Source organism: Anabrus simplex, chromosome 7 (assembly GCF_040414725.1).
Source record: "Anabrus simplex isolate iqAnaSimp1 chromosome 7, ASM4041472v1, whole genome shotgun sequence".
In the NCBI taxonomy this organism is placed as follows: Eukaryota; Metazoa; Arthropoda; class Insecta; order Orthoptera; family Tettigoniidae; genus Anabrus; species Anabrus simplex.
Genome location: NC_090271.1, coordinates 159,377,326 through 159,398,580, shown reverse-complemented (window position 1 = coordinate 159,398,580; position 21,255 = coordinate 159,377,326). Strand labels below are relative to the sequence as shown.

Sequence of the window (21,255 nt, the reverse complement as noted above, 5' to 3'; positions counted from 1 at the left end):
TTTTAGGAAATTAGTGTTATTTACTTAAGGTGTATTTGTTGTATATTATGTTTTATTGAATTATCTTTAATTGGGAAAATAACCTGTTGATGATAAATAAATCTATTCTATTAAGTCCTAGCCCTCTTTCCTATCCCATTCTTGCCTTACAACCTGTTTTTATGTGATTTAAGCCAATATATATGTAAAAATCTGGTAATGTTATTTTACTCATTAGCGCCCCTGTACCTTTCCTGGGTTTCCCTATGTTGTAAGCTTGAGATACACCAAGTTGCACGCTGAAAATATGTTTAAAATGCCCCCCATCCCCTACTGCTTATTGAAGAAAGAAGACAACATCCAAGCAAAAGGAAGGACACCAGGCTGAGTGGCTCAGACGGCTGAGGCACTGGCCTTCTGACCTCAACTTGGCAGGTTCGTTCCTGGATTGGTCCGGTGGTATTTGAAGGTAATCAAATACATCAGTCTCATGTCCATAGATTTACTGGCACATAAAAGAACTCCTGCAGGACAAAATTATGCTACCTCGGCGCCTCCAAAAACCGTAAAAGTACCAAGTGGGATGTAAAGCTATCAGCATTATTATTAAAAGGAAGGACAGATATGTCCTATGCGGTAAGTCCTTGAATTTATAGAAATTGCAATGTATTATACAATCTAGGTTCTTTCTCTCTTTCCCTTCCCCCCTCCCAGTCCCTTTAATAATACAGTTTTAGTAATGTGTACATCAGAATAAAGGCAGGAAATGTTTAAAATTAATTTAAGCGAGTGACGGAGAGAACGTATGACTAGCTCAGGTTGGTGGGTTCGAGTCTGGCGGTATTTGAAAGTGTTCAAATATGCCAGTCTCATGTCTAGATCTACCGATACATAAAATAACTTGTGGGACGAAATTCTGGCACCTCGGCGTATATGAAAATGATAGAAGTAGATAGTAGAACTAATATTCAATTCCACAGTGAACTTGAAAGCTGACCTAGTTTCCGTTCACGGAGCTTAACACATTAGCATTCATTCCTATATGTTTCCTGGATAAGTTTGAAGATATAACCAGCCTGCAGGCTGAAAATATGCCCAATGATCTCTCTCCTTACTGGTTAATGAAGGGAGAAGGTAATGTTCGCGCAAAAGAAAGGGAAGTCATTAATTTTATTGATGTCTGGAACTTTCAAAAATCACACTGCAAAGACTTATTAAATAAATTGCATCGTTTAACACACCCCTCTTTTCAAGAATATGGTTATAGTACACCTACTGTATAACAAAAAAAGACAGAAATATGTAACATTAATTTGAGTGAGAAAGTGTGTTTATTTCCTTAATTCCTCACTGATCATGGAAACCGACTTAATTATGAATATCTTGATTTACTTCATCTTAACTTTTATCATTTACTAGGGTAGGGAAACATTCATTATCGGTGCTTACATTGAGGTTAGTTTGTTATGGTTATGTCTGGTGATTTTAATATGTAACCAGGCAAGTTGGCAGCAGTGATCAGCCATTACAAAAAAGAGAAAAGAAGAGAATTGGGCGGCGATATTTACTTTCTAGTGTATTGCCTTTCGTGACAATTACTAAAAGTTGTTGCTCCATATTGGTTCTAGTAAGCGAGAAAACGGAAAAGAATCTGTCTCCGAATATTCTGTATTCAAAAAGTCCTTTATTTAACTCATGTAGTCATTTATTCATAAAATACAATGCTGTGGGTGTTTCATTAAACTGCATTTGTCAGTAGCTCGTTGTATGAGTCTGTGAATATGTGTCAGCATGATCCGCTGATCTTTCAATGCCATGTTTCATCGACTGCCACGGGAGTATGCTGTCCATGCAAAATGTTGGCCATTTCATTACATGCACAAACAGCGCCACTGTATAAGTAAATGTGTATTCTCTCAGACGGTGGTTTTCTGCCTGCTTATTTCATAGCCCACACCTAAGAGAAACATAATTATTGATTCTATTTATCGTTTTCAGTAATAAGGAGAACACTTATATAGTTGCATATTTCTTTCTTCTAACCAAATGAACTGCCATTATTGGGTAAACTTGACTGCAGAGCATGTTGAGTGTTAGCTGTTTTATTCCACAGCGCCATTGCGGCATGTTCTATCCAGAGCACCATTATGGCACATTTGATTATCTCCTTCATGGCAAAAGCACCAATGAGTTCAATTTGGAGTGCAATGACAGAAGGACGTATTATCGATAACTGGATATTCTGTGTTTCCGTCCTAAATGATCTTAGGTTTTTTTTTTTCATGGTTACTTATTCTTTGAATGAATGTCCTGCAACTTAGCAGAAAGCCAAATATTCTATTCTCACAATGAAGAAAAAAAAAACACACACACAGTTTTTTTATTTTATTTTGTGAAATGAGTTCTGTTCCTAGGAGAGGACACCCAAGAAGGTATGCTATTTTATGATACACTGCAGATGTTAGAGCTCGAATTAAGTATCGACTTAATAATTTCCGCATAGGGAAAGAAGTCTGTTGGCTCGGAACACTATTCACGACAAAATCTCCATTGAATTGTGCAGGGAAGGGTTATTAAATGAAATCCACATGCAATGCCAAGCACATTTTGCTGCAGAAATGGTAAATGGCCATTTCAATTTGTGTCGCCACGATGGTTTGGTTTACTTTCCACAACCTCAAGTAAACGACGTAGTTAAAGATACGATGTTACATGATGATTTCCTGAGCCATATAAGTCAGTGTGTATGTATATGCATATGTGTATGTACATATGGCAGAACATGTACTAATTCATTATAATTCAATACATTAACAACTATTTGGCCTACATATATATATTTTTTTATTATTTATATGTGAATACTAAATACTGGACCCCTCGGGGGGGGGGGGCTGTTAACCCCTAGGCGGCACGTCCTCAGGTGGCAGATAGGGGAACCTATAATTCAGTAGGGCTGGTTGAAATACCCGATACAACCCATGGACCAACAGGAAGCCCAGTTCCTGGGGGCTTTAAAATACTGGGACACCCTCTCTCCAGGGGCCACAAATTTGGAGAGCCCAAGCCCAGGGTTATGGGTTAAGACCTCAACGGCATCAGTGCCGGAGAGGGTGGACTTCAGTGCGGCATCAGTGGTGGAAGAGGGAAACTTGTAGCGTCTGTACTCCAGTGGTGCGGCCTAGAATAACACCTGGCAGTACGTATAAAATGCCTTTGGGAGTGGCAACCCCATCATAACAGTAGCCTATATATTGTATGGCACTAGAAAATCAACCCCGGTAAAGGTTAGGGCATCCCCTGCTTAAAGCGACATGCAGTTCTCAGGGTACTGGGGGAACTGTGAGAAATGGGTGACCAGTAACCAACATTAAGATAGCATTATAGTGCGTGTTCTGACAGCTCTCAGCGTGGTAGTAGGAGGTGGCAGTTACTATGGCAACCAGTACACGCCTCCCGTTTCAGCCAATCCCAGCTCGACATGCACTCTCCCTTTTCCTACCCCCGCTGTCTTACAGCTTCGTGAGGCGGTCGGTCCGAGTTCCACGTTGCCAATATAGTATACCGTAGCACAGCCCTGTCCAACGCAGAGCCCGCGGGCGCCCGCCATGGCGCCCGAGGTGCCTTTTTATGGCGCCCTTCGCAATTAATTTCTAAATTAAATTTTACTTAATATTTGAAAACAATACTTTTGCATTTCAATAAATATTCTTACTTTTCCCTTAAAAATACCGTCCTCAAAGTAAGGAAATTTGTTATATCCGTACCTCCAGATACACAAAGATCTTTGAGTAAGTCATAAATGTGATCTAGGCCTAACTGACTTGTGTCCGTAATTAGTGAAGAGATAGAAGAAATGTTCAGAAAGACAGCTATTCGACATGTAAGTAGTTGCGACAAAGGGAAATCTTCCGCAAACCTCCTACTGTGGATGGGGGGCTAGCGCCAGGTATAACGCCCTCTCTACTCATGGAGCCAAATATAGCCGCATATTTATTCTGCCAAACAGAACCGCTTCCTTATTATTCACTTGATTGCAATGACATAAACTACCTACCTTGACAGAGTGTCACCAAGACGACAATGGGACACCCAATTTGCCCACATAGTGGGGCGTAAAACAAATAGTATTATTATTATTAATTTGCCCACAAAGTAACATTAATCCCAACAAAGCTGTGCCGTAAACAATGAACAAACGATTTATGAAAGTCTTGCAATTGGAATGTTCCCAGTTCCTAGCTTTCAGGCGAACATTCGGTATATATTACTTGTGAGCTTATGCAGGGCTTATGGAATACGTTTTGAGTGCCTTGTGTTGTGATAAGTTGTACATTCAACATGTTTCATGTGCTTTTTTCATTACTGTTTAAACTTTTAAATTATTCAGTTTATAATCAGTTATATTTTATTAAACATAACTCTTCTTAACAAGGCTAAAAGGCAAAGAAATTATAACTTTAACAGTGAATGGGAGGACCAGTATTGCTTTATTTAAAACAAAGGAAAGTCTGTGTGCTTATTGTGTAATGCTAGTGTGTCTGTTCCTAAAAGAAGTAATGTGCAGAGACATTTTTTAACTAATCACAAAAAATTTGACAGTGAATTTCCTGTTAATTCTGAACTAAGAAAACACAAAGTGAAAGACCTAAAATCTAAATTAGCATTGCAACAATGTGCGTTTAAGAAACTAGTTCAGCAAACGCGTAATGTGACAATAGCTTCTTACAAAGTTTATTACGTCCTAGCTAAAAGGAAAAAAGCTTTCAGTGATGGGGAAGTACTGAAAGAAGCTATGCTGAATGCGGCTGAATCTCTGTTCGAATCTCAGAAAGATAAATATGAATTGATCTTCAATCAAAGGACTTCAGTTGTCTCACCAAACTGTTGCTAGGCAGGTTGAACAGTTTTCTAATAATATGGAATCTCAATTACATCAGGATTTGAAATCGTGTGAACATTTTTCTCTCCAGTTTGATGAAAGTGCTGATATGTCTGACACTGTTAAGTTGTGTGTATTTGCTAGAATGGTTTTGAATGGTTTTACAGTAAAGGAAGAATTTGTCAAGCTATTGCCACTTCATGGACGTACTAGGGGAGAAGACATATTTAATGCTTTCGTTAAATTCACCAACGAGAGTAACTTACCACTGCCAAAGCTTGTCTCTATAACAACAGATGGGGAACCGTCTGACTGGTAGAAATAATGGATTTCTTTCTCTTTGCGCTAAGGATGAATCATTTCCAAAATTTCTTTCTTATCATTGTATTATTCACCAAGAAGCTTTATGCGCAAAGGTTTTAAAGTTCGATCATGTCATGAAAATTGTAACTCATGTCGTGAATTATATAAGATCGTCATCTACTCGTCATCGATTGTTCATAAATATTTTAAGTATGTCAGATTCGGAGTATGGTGACGTCATCCTTCATGCAGACTCGAACGGTTTTGCTGCCTGTTGGATGAGATACGAGACTTTATGAAATCATCTCCTGGGAAATATCACGAACTTGATGATATATCTTGGCAGACATCACCTCAAAATTAAATGAGTTAATTTTCGAATTGCATGGAAAAGATCATAATATTTCAGGTATGGTAAGTATTGTCAATGCATTTGAAAATAAACTTAAGGTATGGATTGTCCATTTAAATAGAAATTCACTTTCACATTTTCCAAATTTGAAATCTATGGCAGACACAGTAAATGGCGGCAAGCGTAATTTTTCATCTCTTGCTAAACATCTTGAAACTCTTGGGTCCGAATTTGGTAGCAGATTTAGCCAGTTTTCAATGCTTGAACCAGTGATCATGTTTGTCAATAATCCCTTCGCTTCTGTTGACGTTTGTGAGCTTGGAGGGAGGGTGTGTGAAATATTCGAAAATTATAATCCTGAAGAATTAGAAATGGAAATTTTAAGCCTTCAGTCAGACCTTTCTTTGAAATTCTCCTAAGCAACATGTGGCAATTTCTGGACTCTGGTGGACGGTAAAAAATATCCCATTACCCGCAGTGTTGCTCTGAAGATGCAATCTTGTTTTGGTTCAACCTATTTTTGTGAAGTCGCGTTTTCGACTATGAACATAATAAAAAGCAAATACTGATCCTGCCTGAAAGACTCTCACCTGGATTACGCGTTAAGAGCAGCCTGTTCGAGTTACACACCAGACTTTCCTCAACTTGCAGCGAGCATGCAGTGCCAGATTTCACATTAATTATGTGAGTAAATATATTTTCATACATATTTTTAATTCTAGATTTATTATTATTATTATATAGTTGTAGTACCGATAACAGTAGTCGAATTAGTTGAATCGTACCTGGCGCCCGCATACCCTTAGTTATCATGTGAATGTGCTCGCGTAGAAACGAACGTTGGACAGCCCTGCCGTAGCACATGTGGCTGGGATAACAATGTCTACTTTAAGTGATATCATTATCTGCATAGTGTGTTTTTGAAATCAGCTAAATATTTTAGTGCTATTGTGTTCGTGTTAATAAGTGTATCGTTATCGAGGCTGGCGTTCTAGTGTAGTGTAAATTTTAGTATTGTGTAGTATAGTGTCATTTTAACACCATCTCATTTACTGAACTCAAAATGTTGCAACCCGTTCAGAGCGCCGCTAAACGACAACGAGGACGACCTAGAATTCAGTCACCTAGAAAAAAGGCAAAGGTAATGGGGAGGCATGGTCAAGCTCGCGATATGGTATGTGCCTTACGGGAATATTTTGAGGCTGGAAGGGAAAATGGAGGCCCACTGATAGACGTTTACAAAGTTGTAGAAAGACATATATATGCCCATTACAAGAGAAAAAAAAAACATCCAACACTACGGAAACTACATATGAGTCTTAAAGAAGATAAATTGTTTTTTGGTAGTGCGTCTTCCCTTCGAATCTCCCCTCATAAGTTAGGATTTCATTTTGAAAAATACTCAAACCGAACTGTGTTGATGGAGAGACATGATATCGTAGCTTGGCGCTGTCGCTACTTGAGGGCTGTTAGGAATGCAGATTACGAAAGCATTGCGTGGCTTGATGAAACAGTTGTAAACGCTGGCCCCACCTTAACCAAGGGGTGGTCAGACAGAACAACAGAAGGCACAATAAAAGCCCCGTTAGGAAAGGGAGGTAAGATCATTGTCCTGCATGCTGGCATTGCACGAGGCTTCGTTCCAAATTGTTTCCTCATGTTCCGGTCGCGAAAAACAGGGGACTACCACAAAGAAATTAATGCTGCTTCCTTCACAGCATGGTTTGAAAATTCCCTCCTTAAGAACATTCCTCCCAAGTCCACCATTGTTATGGATAATGCTCCATACCATTCTGTAATAGCGGACAGAGCCCCAACAATGCAGACGAGAAAAGCTGACATGCTGGCTTGGGTAGAAAGAAATGTCTTGCCTCGGAACACAGATATTACCACTGAACCTTGTACTACAAAATCAGAGCTAATGGAGCTTGGGACAGCTTACAAACCGAAACCCGTTTATGTCATCGATGAGATAGCAAAAATGAATGGCCACCAGATGATCAGGCTGCCTCCTTACCATGCCCATTTGAACCCCATAGAAAATATTTGGTCACAAGTGAAGGATTACGTAGCTGAGAATAACAAGAGGTTCACCATCACTGAAATAGAGAGACTGACCAGAGAGGGTATTGAGAATGTCACTGCAGAAAAATGGGCCTCTGTGGTGAAACACACATGGGGACTGACGCAGAAGCAGTGGAAAAAGGAAGGAGTTTTGGAACACTGTGTGGAAGAAATGATCATCTCCCTCGGTTCCAGCTCCGCAGGTGAAGAAAGCGATTCCTCCCTGAGAGTTGCTCCACTCACACCGTGAAGGTGAGTAATTTTCTACTGTGATGAACTTCTCCAAAGTGCATTTTAAAGCTGAGTAACCAGTACGGGAGTCTGCTATAATCAGTATCATATACATAAAATGTAATTTCAGATTTTTCTTGAAAATTGGTAATGCAAATTTTCCAGTTTTAGCATGAAGTCGACAAAATTGCCTTGAAAAGCTAATGTTTGAATTGAAGTATAAGAGGAGTTTCCAGCACCCTTCGAAATTTTGATAATGATTATTATTTTTTTGTCTCTGAAAATAATAATTATAAATTTTCTTCTTCTTCTTCTGTGCTTTCTTCTCAGGTGGATGGACTTCGATTTTTCGAATTTTAGACAAGGCATGTGAGATTTTAGAAATTAGGAATCATGATCTATGGTTAGAATATATACTTTTTTTTTGTTTTGCTTCGGATTTCAATAAAAAGAAGAGCCTCCGTAGCTCAGACGGCAGCGCGTCGGCCTCTCACCACTGGATACCGTGGTTCAAATCCCGGTCACTCCATGTGAGATTTGTGCTGGACAAAGCGGAGGCGGGACAGGTTTTTCTCCGGGTACTCCGGTTTTCCCTGTCAGCTTTCATTCCAGCAACACTCTCCATTCTCATTTCATACCATCTATCATTCATTAATAAATCACTTTGGGAGTGGCGACCCCATCGTACTAATAGCCTATATCTGCTTCATTCATTCCATCCCTAATGATTGCAAGTTTAAAGGCACTCGAAACGACAAGACGGACTTTTACCTCGCACAACTCTAATTCCAATTATAGCTGGCATCTTAAATTGTTACAAGTAATGAAAATCATTTTATTTTCCATATTGAAAGAATCTCAATAATAATATAAGAAAATTTATTGGACTCCAACCTATTCAATACATTACAGGATGTTAACATTTTTAGTTAAACATCGTTAAAATGGAGACATATTTCGCCCCCTATGTGGGGCATCATCAGTCATATCAAAGCACCTCAAAATTACACCAGACGTCTGGTTGGGACTTATGAACATGATATGCGAGAGAGAGTACATTAAAAAACACTTACAAGGTCTTATCTTGCCCATTCAACCAACAACACTTCAACAACAAAAATATACGCAAACCTCTAATCAACTAGGAAGAGTCCAACGACATTTTAACTGTCTTCATTTGAAGCCATTGTTGTTTAATTCTGTCTTAGCCCAGCCTCATTTTACAATCAATAAATCTGCAGTTCACTTGCACTAGGCACTTCATCCATACAGAAAGTAACCAACGGAGGTGACTATATTGTTTTCCAACATTTGTATATACTACGTAAAACTACCTTCGAACTCAACATCAAATAGACTTTAATTACCTTCATTGTTTATACTGTACATGTGATGGCCTCGTTTTAATGTTAAGAACCACTAACGTATTTTACTATGTGTAACTAGTCAATTTGTTATTTCGTTTAAGAAAAGACCTTGTAAGTGTTTTTTAATGTACTCTATCTCGCATATCATGTTCATAAGTCCCAACCAGATGTATGGTGTAATTTTGAGGTGCTTTGATATGACTGATGATGCCCCACACAGGGGGCGAAACATGTCTCCATTTTAACGACGTTTAACTAAAAATGTTAACATCCTGTAATGTATTGAATAGGTTGGAGTCCAATAAATTTTCTTATAATATTATCTTAAATTGTGCCGTTGCTTATGACAGGGTCCGAACGATTTCTCCTCATTGTACAAAAATCTCTTAGATATTTTTCTCACCCTTACCCGGATGTGAATCCAGAACGTTGAGCAGACCTGTCAAAATGCCATTCTGATACTGAAATCTACCTAAAATTAAAATAAATCTTACGGAGATAGACTGATTAAAGCCTATGAGGAAGGGGAATGAGGAGTTTGTCTTACGATATTTAAGCTAATAAAATTACTGCTGAGCCGCCTTGGAATAATAGCAACGATATTCAACGTTTCTCTAACTCTTTCATGATCACCGTTAATGGATATTATTTTCCGCAGAGCCTAGCGCAGAACGAGAGATGTTAACTGTGATGTAGTAACTCCTGCCGGATCATGTGGCAGCACAGCGCTCCCACTCCTTTGTTCGGCGCCACGTGCGCGAACTGTCAGAACATGCACATTGTTTTAACAGCACTATAGTAAATCATATGACCCTGACAGGAAAGGCAGAAGTAGTAAATTTCATGGAGAACGAAAAAGTGGAAAAGATGGGGCTGAGTGAAGTGAAATGGAAAGATAACGAAAGGAAGAAATTGAGGAAAGGATACACATTATACTGGAGTGGTGGCCAAGAGGCAATAAACAGAGTGGGACTAATCATTTTGAAGCAACTGGAGGAGTATGTTAAAGTGGTAAAATGTGTGAATGACAGAATAATAAGTAGACTAAAGAAGAAGAATGAAGTGATGGACATCATACAAGTGTATGCACCACAGACGGGAAACAGGGAAGAAGATACTAAATAATTCTTGGAGAAAATAGAAAGAGCAATTTCAGGTGTGGAAGTGGTTATTATGGAAGATCTGAATAAACAGGTCGGAAACGAGAAACAGGGATAGGAAGAAGTCATTGGACCATATGGATTTGGGAAGAAGAATCACCAAGAACTAGTGGACTTCTGTGAAAGGAATGGACTTATAGTGGGGAATACATGGTTTTGAAAGCAAAATAGCAGGAAAATTATGAGATATGGGTGGAGTGACAGAAGAACAAAATCAATAATTGACTACTTTTTGGTGGAAAGGACAAATCGCAGGAAGTTGATGGATGTGGGAATTAGATACTTTCCCCTGCATACACCCCAGCGTCAGTGGGTAGGGTCTGACACATCCCACTCTGATGAGTCTAGTGTCAGACCTAAGACGAAACACTGGTTAATAGAGCAAATGCCTGAAAAGCCTTACATCTGACATGTTTTGACACTGAGACAGAAACTCGAAACTCTAGATTCGGTTGAACACACAAAGGAGATATAACAGACTATCCTCACTAAGGTGTTTCAACACCTGGTTATGGACATTGTCTGGTCCGGGAGACGTGTCCTTAAAATCGCCAAGGCACTGCGGAGTTCCCACTCCATAAAGGGCCCGTTATAGTCCTCTGAAGCATGAGTGGCAAAACTGAGGTGATGACGTTCTGCCTCCCGTTTCAGAACGAGGAAATCACTATGGTAATTTCCGGAGCCAGACACATCCACGAAATGACTGGCTAGATGATTAGCAATCGAGAGTGGTTCAGTGACGATACTGCCTGCAATGGAAATTCCCAATACTAAAGATGATCCATGTATACCCAAAATACGTCGAAGTTTAGTCCACACTTGAGATGGCGGTCCATGTGACGTCATAGACTACATATACTGTATCTCTCCCGCGAAGCTTTCTTATTCTACCGAATAAGAACTCACGCCATAGCACGGAGTTTTTTAAACGTTACCAAGTTGGCCACAGTAGGCTGCTTATGATAGCGTTTATGAGCACAACGACATTCTTTGATGGCTGCTGCAATTTCTTCGTTCCCACTAAGGAACGAGTTTTCAGCGAGGAGTCCCTGAAAACGATGGAATGGACTCCTCAGCAGCAGCAGCAAGAATAACTTGTGTTATGTAAGTTATATCGCCGTCTACGGTCCACCTGGTCATGTTGTTAAAGACATCTAGTGATGTGAACTTTGCCCAATCAGCATGTTTAACCCTTTGCAGTCCAATTATCTGTCACATGTTCCAACAGTCTGGAAAAAATTAATTTTACACATTTTTATCTAGTCAGATTAAACTCAGGGCTTTTATTAGTAACTACAATTATATTATTATGATTATTATATTCTATAAGCACGAGTCTAGTGAGTTATTTACAGCTTTACACAAAAGTCTAACATCTCATTTGCCAGATATGAAAGATTACTGGTCTAAAGAATTTGTTTGTCATGTGTCTTTCTTCAGTGAAGTTTTCACTAGGAAACATTTTTTTACAAATATTTTGGATGCTCTATTTAGAAAAGACTCAAAATCAAGGTACCAGCCTTCCAGAACTCAGAAAGTCAGTAATTTTCTAAGAATATGCTGACAGTAAATGTAGAGAATATTTTTCACCTGCGCTATACTTGTCAGTTGATGAATCTGTTGTTGGTTTCAAGGCAAGAATATCCTTTATAACCTACAACCCCAAGAAACCAACAAAGTGGGGGCTCCGTGTGCATGTTTTGGCGGACTCTCTTTGTGGATACATTGTATCCTTTGTGCCTTACCACAGAAAATTGACAACTTCCAATGCTAGAGTTCACTACACCTTCATCTTCACTTGACAGTTCTCTAAACTCTTCGTCCAATTCCAATAAATAATCGTCACTGCTGTCCAAATAAACGTGTATACTTATTTCTTTTTCATTCATATTTGCCGCTTTTATATCATAAATTTAACTGAGACAATTCGCATTCACAGATAAACACGCCTAGTACAATACGTGTGCAGCGCTACTCAATGTAAACACAGCTGACTAGCCATGGCCGCAGGTAACCATGATGATACACGGCTACAAATATATCACATATTATTTCCGCGGAGATAACAGAACGGCTTTCTTTGTGCACAAAAATTTGCTCCAGAAACTCCATGGATATCGAATGACCTCAATCAGGTCAAAAGTCTTTAATAAGTAACGTCTCAAGTGGAACAAAACATAATGCGAGGTGACCATGACGTTGGACCAGTTACAATAAACCATGATGTAGAGGTCACCTCGGCGTTGGACCGGAAAACGTTAAGAATCCGTCGAGGAGGAGCCTCTACAGATTTCTGTTTCAACAAAGTAGGAACAATGGGAAAATGGTCACTGTCACAGAGATCATCGTGTGTAATTCCACCGAAGCAGCGGAACCAACGTTCGGCTGCTTATGTGAGAGTATGTGCTGTAACGTACACCTGTATTCAAAATACATAAATCCAGCTCCTTTATTAATGTTTCCAACTCCCTTCCCCTGGAGCAAGGCATTTCATAGCCCCGTATAGGGTGATGGACCTTAAAATCATCCAATAAGAGGAAGGGAGGTGGAAGCTGATCTACTGTATAAGATCAGTGACATAATTTACATTAAGAGGCTGGCCTGGTGGAAAATAAACATCACACACTGTTGCTATGACAGGCAGCGGAACGCGAACTGCTACAGCCTCCAGCGGGATTCTTAGTGGAACCTCTTCGCCCTAGGTATCAGAATGGACAAAAATGCCAACGCCACCGGAAGCCCGGTTAGAATGTTGTTGTTCTGTTGAGTATAGTCAAAAATTTCTCAAGACCGTATGATGACCTGGTCTGAGATTTGTTTCCTGAATGCAGACTATACTTGCCAAATACTCACTAATGAGCTGGCGCAGCTCAGCAAGATGCCTATCATAACCGTTACAATTCCATTGTAACAGTGCCACAGAGTGGGTGTGGACTTCTGAGGTTTAGGTTAGAAGCAAAGAGATGCTACTCAACCTACACTCAACGTCTCCATCTGAAGATGGAGATAAATGCTCCATGTGCATCATATCATCACCAGATGAGGTGATACACGTCTAGAACTTTTTCAACGTATTCCAGGCCGGGGATTCTTCCTAAAAGGAGAGCGCTCAAGTTTTCCAGGAGGAAAATCAAGACCCTCTGGGTGGAGGGCATGACCCCATTCATAGGAGAGGTGGAAGAATGCCTTGTAAGGGCGTTCTTCTTTCCCGCCGTCGATTCTTGTTTAAACGGGCTGGGAAGTATATTCCCAACCTGGTCGACGATGCCCCCTCTGCCGGCTTAAGCACAGCTTTCACTGACATCTTGAGAGAAGGAGACGTCTTCTTCCCCTGCTGTGCCAAATCTCTGACAGTGACAGCACTGCATAGGAGGCAGGATGTACGGCCTCACATCGCAACGATAGGTTGCTACCTTGACTTTCTCTGGCAACACTGACAATTTGAGGAGACTATGAACGTACCCGTGGCAACATCTTCACCACTGACTTTGCGCATGATGCGCCGGACTTGTGTAACGTCATGATGCTTCACGTCTTCCATCGTTTCAATGTCAGTGTTCAGAACGAGATCGCGGTGGAAGATAACTCTACGAACCAGAATCAAGGTTTTGTGCTTTTCCACTCTGGCGGGGATTCCACCAAAGTGGTCGCACTTAAGAGACCGATCTGCTTGGAGCGCAGAGCTCGTTTTAATAAGCAAACCACCGTTGCGCATTTTCTTAAGATCCTCAAGTTCGCCGTATACACCTTCAATGTGTCGACTGAAAAGGATCGATTTGACCAGCTTGAAATCTTGCCCATTGGTTCTGGTAGCAACCAGGAACCTGATGAAGCTGGAACCCAAACTAATACGCTGTGCTTGTTCCCAGGGGGATGCCCCCTTTAGGGAATCACTTGTTAAAAGACTTGGCAGGCGGAAGTTATTTTGACGTCATGCCCGAAATCATCCTCTCTGAATGCCACCCACTCCGATCAGGAGCCTCTGTAGCCGAACAAAGCAGCCAAGACAATACCCACCTTGTCGTAGCACGTCCAATAATAGACAATGCCCAATACGGAACGACTGAGGCAATGAGCAGTAGGACTCCCTTCCTCCAATCACCCGCAACAGCATGTACCCCATAGTATGTACAGAGTAATATGGAGAAAAAATAATAAACAATTAGTAATAATATGTCTTCTGGTGGTGGTGGTAAATACTGTTTTAAGAGGAAGTACAACTATGCAACCATCCTCTATATAACACTAATGAGAGAGAAAAAATGGAAGGGATTCGATACTTCGAAAAATGAAGGTATCGGCCAAAGAAAGATAAGGGCCATGAAGGGCGTGAAAATGAAAGACTCCCTAGCCCTTGCAAATCTAATAGTGTTGGGGTCGGAAAAGAACAAGAATTGACCGAGGGAGGTCGGATAGGATAGAAGAAAGCGGGGAGCCTGGCACAAGTGGAAGCAATGCCAGGACTCAGCTCAGGGCCCCGTGGTCGCAAACCCACGCTCCAAAGTTCAGAGCCCCTGGGTCCCCTTTAGTCGCCTCTTACGACAGGCAGGAGATACCATGGGTATTATTCTACCGCGCCCTCCCACAGGGGTTTATGTCTTCTGGCATTCAGCTGTGCGGAGACCCGTGTTGTCAGGCGAATTTTACTGCACGGGTACATGGCATTCCCACCCGAATGCTTCCTGAGGTCACCAGCGGGCTTTCGACCGTAATCGCACATGTAAGAGGTCCATCTCCGAGCAGCACGCACATCAAAAATTTTGAATCTGCCTACAACAAACCCTTAAAAAAACAAAAAGAGGGGACCGATGGCCACATGACCATGACCCTTTTAGTCGCCTTCTACGACAGGCAGGGATTACCTGTGAATGAATTCAGCCCCTCCCATAGACAGCGGGTCCAACACATGATACCGAACCACAATCTATGTCCGCGCCTAAGTCGCCCCTTTTAGTTGCCTCTTACAACAGGCAGGGGATACCGGGGGTGTATTGTACATCTGTGTCCCCCACCTGCAGGGGGTGTTACCCTTTTAGTCACCTCTTACAACAGGCAGGGGATACCGTGCGTGTATTGTCTGTGTCCCCCACCCACAGGGGGTTCAGACAAAAAAATTATACTTTCTTCATTAGTTTCTTGGAATTACAGCTGAAGACTTACCCAGAGAGGGAAACACCTGCTGCATTCCACAGGGGATTATACAGGTTCAATTATCTTGGGACACCCACAGGAAGTGGCCAGATTAAACCTGGCAGGTGCTTGGTGGTTTACTACTTTACTGTGAACTAACGTTCTTAAAAACAACCAAGTTGTTTTAATAATTTATTTGTGAATTAAAACATCCCTTTCCAAACGCAGAAAAATGGAAAGCGAGTGCCATGTTTTTAAAGAAAAATGGACTGATGACTAGAGGTATTGAGAACAGTGGAAAAGTAATGCATCTGATATGCAAGGAAAATATTTCAGTTTTTAAAGAATACATGAAACGGGATTATGATTCTATACACCGATCTGTATATAATAAATATGATGGAGTATTACGGAAGGAAAAGATTTCAAATTTAATGAAATAGAAGAAATGTGCTGTGAAAAGAAACAACTGATAAATTTGGTCAGCTTATTGTGGATCACGACGACGAGAAGAACAGAAGAATTCGGAGCTAATTTGTGCTCATAACTGTGCAAAATATCAATATCATTTGAGTGCTTTTCGTTGGCTTTGGATTAAAGTAATGACGACCGTGATACAGCACAACTTTTAATTTTTATTTGTGGCACTGACAGAGTGAGTGAAATAACTGGCATCTGTAAGAAGCATACATCGAACTACAACAGGCGAGGATTTGTTTCTCCATCTGAGTGAAACATTGAAGGATCTCGATTTAGGATGGAATGGACTGCCAGCTATAACAACAAATGGAGCAAGGAATATGGGTGGTACAAAAATTGATTAATTGGAATAATAAGAAACTAATTCACCAACAGAAATACTGATATGCCTCTTGAATTACACTGCATTGTTCATCAACAAGTGCTATGTGGAATTTATAACATGTGATAAACACAGTGACATCTACAATTAATTATGATCAATCACATGAACTTAAGTCATTGGCAGTTCCAATCATTCCTGGCTGAAATTGATTGTCAGTACGACAATGTAATTTATCACAGCGAGGTGCGCTGTCTTAGTCGTGGTAATATTTTGAAACTCTTCTTTCACCCTCAGGAAGAAATAGCACATTTATGAATAAACAGAAAGAAGTGGCAGAACTTGGGGATGAAAACTGGATATAGGATTTAGCAATACCCACAGAGTTGACAGAACATTTAAATATTTTGAGTAAGAGATTACAAGAGAACTGAGGCATGCTTTTACATGAAGTGTATAGTTTTGTGTTAGCATTCCAAAATAAATTGAAATTATTTCAACAGCAATTAGAGAAGGGCATGTTCCCCAAACTTTTCATGTTGTACTGAGCTTCAAGAAGCAAACTCAAACAGTTCAGTGCCATATGATCGGTTTATTAAGTTGATTGAATTATTGAAGAATGAGTTTGAAAACAGGTTTAAAGACCTTTTTGGAAGTGCGGAGAACATTCATTTGTTTGAAAATCCTAAATGGACTGGCATATCTAGCTACTAACCGACATATTAATGAGAACCTTGACACCCAAAAGGATTCAACTTAATTTTCCAACTTTCTGTTCGTATCTTCACACTTGTTTCATATTTGCTTCTCTGCTGCTTACAGTGTGAGTTTGATAAATTAAACAAATTTTATTTTATTTGGTATTTTTAAATAAATTTTAGCTGTTTTCATGTTTCTGATTCATTTAAGGCAAATGACGGCAGTGAATCGGTGAATCTGTCTGTCAGTTTTATCATCATGAAAGAAACTTTGTATTTACACTAAGGCAAGCCCTAAGTGAAGTTAAGTGTGAATATTGTATTGAAATTCAAATTTTAAAAATTTACTGTATTGTAAAAAATAATAAAACATGAAACTGAAACGATCTCCCTTGATAATTTAAGAGGTTTTTATTTAAAATCTAATTTACAACCTCTGTTCTGTTTAAACTTTAGATAGAATGAATTTTCTAAAAATTTTTGAAGACCAGGAGAGCGCCAACTGAATCCCACCAGACAGGCAGCATCCTTCTGCTGTTAGGAACCGAAAAATGTATCTAAATAGATTTGATATATAGAAAAGACTTTTTTTCTGCTAGTGGTTTAACATCACAAAAACACACTAAAGGCTTTTGGCAACACAAGGACGGGAAAGGGCTAGGATTGGAAAGGAGCAGCCATGACCATATTTAAGGTAAAGCCACTGCATTGCCCTGATGTGAAAATGGTAAACCATGGACCATCCTAAGGGCTGCCAATGGTGGGATTTGAACTCACCAGCTTCCAAACGCAAGCTTACAGCTACGCGGCCCTAACAGCACACGGAGAAGAACTGCTCCGGTAAAAAGTGCATGACTTATGTTTTTTAATAAATATATTTCTGTTTTGTCAGTGAAAATAACAACAAGTATGTACAGCTAACTGTAAGTAAAAAGATGGCAATATAATTTTGCCTTTGTATATTAAAAATGTCATTTAAGTGCAAGTACAATCCAACAATAAGAGGCATAACAAATCTCATTAACAGGGAAACAGAAGCAGAAACTACACGTTGCTCTCATCGACTTCTCAAAGGCCTTTGACTCGGTCAACAGAACATTACTGACAGAAAAACTCGAGCCACTTATTAGAAGTGATAATGCCCTATTTGTTCTGATATGAAATATACTTGCAGAGAACTACGTGCAAAATGACGACAACTTGACAACGTCCTTTCCGATAGAACAAACAACAGGACTGTTTCAGGGGGATCCGTTGAGCCCAATCCTGTTCAACATAGCGACCACGGACGCAATCAGGAGAGTAGGTCTAAGTGCGGAAAATGTAAAAAATGTAATGTCTATGCGGATGATATGGCAGTTGCGTCTTCGTCCGGTGAAGATCTACAAACAGCTTTTGATAGATTAGTGGAATGGGTAGGTAGAAATGATTTTCAGCTGAATGCAAGTAAATCAGTAGTCTTGACATTCAAACGAGGAGGGAAAATTGCATTGAAAGACACAATTTATTATAAGAGTGAGAGATTATCGATGCCCGCCTCCTTTAAGTACCTGGGAATGACTCTACAGGCCACGGGTACCACTTTCACGTTACATATAAAAGACAAGGTTGTCGCTATGAATGAAATCAAGCATCTGCGGAGTCTCTCAGTGGATACAGCGATGGAGCTTTTTAAAGTGAAGATCTCACCAATAGTGAGTTACGGACAACATCTAATATGGGACCATCTTACCAAAAGAAATTTAAGATATTTACAGAAGACGAAAGCCGTTTATCTAAAGAAAGTTTTAAGCCTAGTGAAATTTACTCCCTCACAATTGGTATACGAACTAGTAAGACAAAGGTTCTTCATACAGGACCTGCGAAAGTGGATGCTACTACATTCTACACCAGCATACAACAGTGTTCTACAAGAACTGCATTCAAAGAAAAAGGAAATATGGAGCACGTTTTATACCACGGATGCCATGATGACTCAAGATTGGAAACAATCAAATTATGAGCTACGACATATCATGACACGATTTGCGGTACATGGCTTCCATCACAGAATATATGACAATACGAAAAATCATGATCCGCAAGAGGATTGTGTGTGTCGGCTGTGCAAGAATCGTTGTGATCGCTATCACCTCCAGGAATGTGGAAAAAGAGTGGTGTCCTTGACCAAATTTTGTAGTGACTAACACAGAGAACGACATGTGGTATTCTAAGTGAACATTTATTCCATGTATTTATGTATATGACTTATCCCATGGCCATTGGCTGCATGAAATTAAGTTACATTAAGGCCTATATTATAAAATATAAAATGTCACACTAGATGAAATTAACTTTTTGATTTGCCCCCTACCCAAAAATGAATCCTGTGTGGCAGCCTGACCATGATAGTTACTACTGCCTGTGACAGACTTACAAGACAATGTAAGGTCAGTTACTTACGTCAGTTTGCATTAGCAAAGTTTACAACTTATGTTCACTGTTAGTGAGAACTTCTAATTCACCTAAACTTATCTTTCAAATTGCCAAGGTTATGAGTATCAGTAATGGAATAGTTTGTGATTTGCTGAATATATCTGCTAACAAATGTCAAGTTCTTCCACAAATGTCACTTCTGATAATCTATCTGAGAATTCCTGTTATTAATGGCTAAGCAGTAAAGATTGGAGTATGCATTATTTACAAAACATATAAAATGTTCTTGCTTAAGTCTGTCAAAGAACATAATATCAAGGCCTCAGAAGGAGATCAACCTGCTTTTACACAACAAAACATCCGCAATCAAGACCTTTTCTGACGTCCCTTAACTATAAAGTTTTTCTGGGAGTTCATCCAGCCTCTTTCTGTCCTAAAATGACTTAAAGGATCACTGTTATAAATGATAGGCAAGTAGGCTACTTTATTAATGCCAATATTTTTGATACCATATGTTCAATTGAAACTCAACAAGTGAAACTGTAAACTAACCTCCAAAAACCGGCAGCTACATAATGCACCATAAACAACATTAATGTGAAGTTTTTTAACTGCCTAAACGTACATAATTCCATTTTCCATTATGAAGACTGCTGCTACTATCATTATATCTTTAAAAAACGACGTAAAATATTACTAATGCCATTAACTTAATTAGTAAACGTATCATTGTTTCAAAATAAAGCGACTTGTCAAGAAACCAGGTATAGAAAAACAATTTAATGATGACCTCAAATAGATTTAACATACCGTCTGAAGTGTTTACCTATCATGTGCCAAAACAAGTAGATACAAATGCATTATAGGGAGAGAGAAATGCACAACGAACACTCGCCAGTCCAATATAATGTCGCAGGCATTAAAATAATGATATAAAATTAGATTTTAAGGAACTATATAGATGAGGTGCATTAACGTTCTTTCAAGTAAGCGATGCCAATATCGAAAGGTCTGTTATACAATACATCCTACAACCAGCTGGTAAACATGGACATGAGGTTATTTCTCCAGGCCATGCTTGTAGCGGGCAGGTCATGGTAAACATATTTCATTACAGTACCGATAAACTGAAAAATTCATGTGCCAAGGATTATAATTTAGCGCATAATATAGTAAATCTTACAAAATTGAGGAGACCGGCGCCAAATCAAAAACCAATCAACCATGGCACATAAACCTTGTTCATTTGTTCAGGATTGGCGCCGGAAAGCATTGGTGTTAACTGATACGGCTATTTAATTAACAATTTCCTATGAAGGAACATGCGAGGAACATTGTGTATTATGTGGAAACATTGTGTGAATATTCCGATACTATATAATGTACAAATAAGAAGGTCGCGTTATTTTTAGTCGAAGGAAATAGGCACCGTAACAAAAAAAAATATGCCACACGGTGAGCACATATTTCAGCACAAATCTGGATTAAAATCTAAGACAGTGGAAAGGCATGGATAACACTCACCTCCTGAGTCCATAAAATGCACAAAAGTCACAAAAAACACTTCACTTTCAATTTACTTACTGCGTAATCGTAATTTTTAATTTTCGTCACATGTGGTTACTGAATAGCGTACACGCACACATCAACACACACACAACTGCAAGCTTTAATGATGATCACGTGGACACTAAGTTCATAAACATCCACAAGATCGCAGCAGTATTGACAACCTTTTAAAAAGCTGTTTCTATGGAAACCTGCCACGCTGCAATTTGTTTGCAAGTGGTTCGAATGGAGAAAGTCATTTCAAAATGTTTACTTAGTTAAATATTAAACTATGGGGTAGTTGTAACATTTGGCATTTTTTAA

At 39.5% G+C, this 21,255-nt stretch overlaps 1 protein-coding gene across 1 annotated transcript in view; it reads right to left on the bottom strand.

Annotated features, from left to right (window-relative positions):
• Positions 1–21,034, bottom strand: part of srl (spargel) — a 280,903-nt gene extending 259,869 nt beyond the window's left edge. The window contains exon 1 of the mRNA XM_067151403.2: positions 20,968–21,034. The gene's annotated coding sequence lies outside the window, so the exon portion shown is untranslated. The remainder of the gene's footprint in view (positions 1–20,967) is intronic.
• Positions 21,035–21,255: the final 221 nt, after the last annotated feature.